Genomic DNA, 3,885 nt, shown 5'->3' on the forward strand with positions numbered 1-3,885 from the left:
AGTTCTAGAAACGTTGCGTCATAGTAGTCACGTGACTCGCTGACGCAACAATACCCTAATCACTAAATTTGCCACCAAATACTACAAGAAAGCTAAAACACGCAACTCACTAATTACTCGGTGTCCTAAAATCACTGCAACGCTTATATCAGAGCATAAATATATATCACCCTATGAAAAGATACATAGGCACAACACTGATCTCCTTGATGTATAACCCATAGTCTGTCATTTCCTTCTCCATTTCAACCTCTCCCGTGTTTTGAATTCTCTCTCTCCAGGTCAGCGAGTATTTCCATAAGGATACTTCATATCTTGAGCACTGGTCGAGCAATTATTCGGACTCGGCCAACGAAAGTGACTTTTCTCAGAGGGCCGTTTAAGAAGATAATAGAAGAGTAATCCAATTATCTGTAAGTAAACCGAATACTGCACAATTCATGGGTCTCCTGGACTCTCATGAGCGGTCTCGTTCCTTCTTTTACTTTCTTATACACTCCCATGCAAACCTAATATTTCACGTAAGCACTACTGTTATTATAATTTTTTTTACTCTTTCGCGGGCGGGACGATGGAGGATTGCTAACTTGCTGTGTAGAAGCCTGTCAGGTAGTAGTTGTATGTTCGAATAATTATGTAAAAAAGCTGAAGATATTGTTTTGGGGACTTTGTATGCTGTTGTGAGTAATAAATCTTGATTTGTTTGTAAGTCAATTGTAATTAATGAGGGGCGATATTACTCCATGTGGGCATGCATATTCCATAAGTGAGCGTATGTATGTTGTGTATCGACTAGACAAGCAATTAAGATTACCTTTTGAATTCAAAGGCGTTTTCTTGGTTTTATTTCTTCTAGGAAATCATTGAGTGAATACTGTGTTTGAAAATCATCGTGTCTTAGTTATACAGAGATCACTCACTGGAAAATGAATGCTGTTTGACTAAGTAGAAATTCTACTGTGTAAGTGGATACATTTTTATATGTTATTTCTTATCTGATAATAAATATTGTATTCATTTTTGCTAAATTCGTCCAGTCTCGTTATTTTGCACACACACTAGGAAAACTCACTTAGACTATCAGATTTAGATTACTCTCATCATTTCTCGATTAAATCTGCTGTTATTACTGTATCTAACTCTCTCATACTCATCAGGAAATCAGTTTCTACCTGAAAATAAACAGTTAAATAGAAAGAAGAAATTTTAGTGCAATAGCATCAGGATTTCTTGTAGAGTTTTTGCTTTTGTTAAAGTGCATATTAGCCCATTGCTTGTTTGTTTGTAATTAAGCACAAAGCTACACAATGGGCTATCTGGGGGGCAGCCCGTTGCTTGATCTCTTGTGTTGGGAAGAGTTTAAGAACACTTCTCACTGAAAGAATGACATTTTCTGGGCAGAAGTACTTATGAGTGAGGGGAAGAATTTACTGGCAGAGAAAGTTCGTTGTACAAGAAAAATATCTAATATAGAAGAAGTCCTCTTTTAGACATAGAAAACAGACCAATGCTCTGTCGAAATATGTAGTATGTATTAACTTTTTTATTATGCTTACAAATCGTTGTGTCTTATATATATACAAGTGTACTAGCATAATGTGCTTCCATACACAAATATTGTCTATTTTGCAGAGCTTATGACATCGGTAAACCTGAAACTGCTGATTCAGTGAGATTGCTCACGTCTGGAACATCCAATGCATTTGAGCAAATGCTATTTTTGAGGATCAATCTCAATAAAAGATAAGCATGAACAATTGAGGGTTGTTAAAGTGGAATGGAACCTTGTGAATTTGAAAATGCATGGGGAAGTCTATTTTGAACTTCTGGGCTGTTCCCAGCCAGAACACAGCAGCCACAGTTCTGGTCCAGATCACTAGTATACAGAAGTTTGATGTGCTGCTGCTGGATGATTTTGGCCAGTTAAGTTTGTCTCCTCAGCAGATTAGACAATAGGTATCCAAATGTGAAGACTATAACCCATTGGGTGAGACACTTTTTAGGACATCATTGTTTCCAGTAACATAAACGACACCTCATGATTCCTAGTGTCATGCAGGGCTGTACAATGAGCCACTTTAAGTAGTTTATTGCTCTGTAACTCTGGACCAGAGAGTTACCACAAGTTTTGGTGTTGATGAGACCCTGTCAATGGCTTCCATCCAAAACTGAGAACATCAGTAGTATCTCCTGGCATCCATTGGGATTATGAGAAAGAGGGCTTTGGTTCTGCACACAGGTTTCTGCGAATGAAGCCAAACAAATCACGCACCCAATGTTAAAGGGAATAACAAGAGAGAACATAGACAAGTTCCTAAAGCATTTTAGGCAGGTCACTGGATAAGATAGATGGATTCAAAAACAGGCTGTGCAATGCCTGATCATGAGCGTAAATAGTCCATTCCTTAACACTGTTGAATATTTGGAAGAGAAGCAGTAGGACGACTGGGAGACAGTAGTGTACGAACTGCATTGCCATTTTGACCCAGTGGAGAATCAAGATTAGAGAGTAACATCTGATAACTGTTGGTAGTAGCTCTCATTAAACTGAAAATAACTGTTTCTCAGCTTCAAATTTAACATATCTTTGGTGTGTTGAATTGTGTATCCCGCTAAATCTACAATTTCTTTATGATTCTCCACAAATTCTATGACCAATTCAACCCTTCATCAATAGGAATAGAGTGGTACAACGACTCACTATCCAGACAGAATAATATACTATCTGGATTGATGACGTTACTGGAAGAAAGGAGGTTTTTACGAAATCTTGAGTGCTTTTAAGTATGTAGAAATACAATTCAAACAGTTGAGAAGTAGTCTATCTACAAGTGACGAGAGGTTTCCATTGGTGAGTCATGGAAAGTGTTATCAGAAAATACAGTGTACCTGTTATTTTTAAATGATATTGAGGGAATGTTTCAATTTTGATCAAGATATTCTACAGGTTATGAATTTTTCGTGAAAGAGACAACAGTAACAAAAAAGGCTCACACAATGGTGAGACAGAGAAAACACAGTTTTACATGTTGGTTCTAACACTGTTTTATTTGATGTTTCTGATAAGCATAATACAAATATATTTCAACCTGATTAAGTTGAAAAATTAACGAGTGAGTGAAACTGTAACTTTTTTTGGTTGTTAAACAAAGCTATATAACGGGCATGCAGACTTACCATTCAGCCACTAGAGGTGAAGTTGTTTGTGAAACATGAAATTCACAAGTAATGACTTAGATATCATAACAAATATATGCATGTGTGTGGCCAGTATCTTATCTTATTGTGATAGGAATATTTTCAGTCATGGAGATTGAAATATTTTTATTAAGCAAACAGTTTTACTGAATATTTTCTTAATGCTGTTTCATTACAAAGTGTAATTTTGAAACATGAAAATGCAATTTGTACATGTAATATCAAACTGTTGTAAAATCTGTAAATTTAAGAAATTCCATAAGCAAAGACAATGAAACTTGCAGCAAATGGCCTGGAATGCTCTGGTGATTAGGGCACTCGACTCGCAGTCTGTGGGTGGCAGGTTCAAATCCCCGTCACCAAACATGCTTGAGCTTTCAGCTGTGGAGGCGTTATAATGTCATGGTCAATCCCACTATTCATGGGTAAAAGAGTAGCCCAAGACTTGGCAGTGGGTGGTGTTGACTAGCTGTCTTCCCTCTAGACTATGACTGCTGAATTAGGGATGGCTAGTGCAGATAGCCCTTGTTTAGTTTTGCACGAAGTTCAAAACAAACCAAACTAAACCTGACAGTAAATGCTAAAGACCAAAAGTGAGGTTAGAATCTTCCAACCTGAAACAACTTGACTGTGTAGGACTCAAGAAGTCTTGACCTCCATTCTTTCCTACTGTAACTTGGCTCTGTC

This window comes from Limulus polyphemus, unplaced genomic scaffold (assembly GCF_000517525.1).
Source record: "Limulus polyphemus unplaced genomic scaffold, Limulus_polyphemus-2.1.2 Scaffold2528, whole genome shotgun sequence".
Lineage (NCBI taxonomy): Eukaryota > Metazoa > Arthropoda > Merostomata > Xiphosura > Limulidae > Limulus > Limulus polyphemus.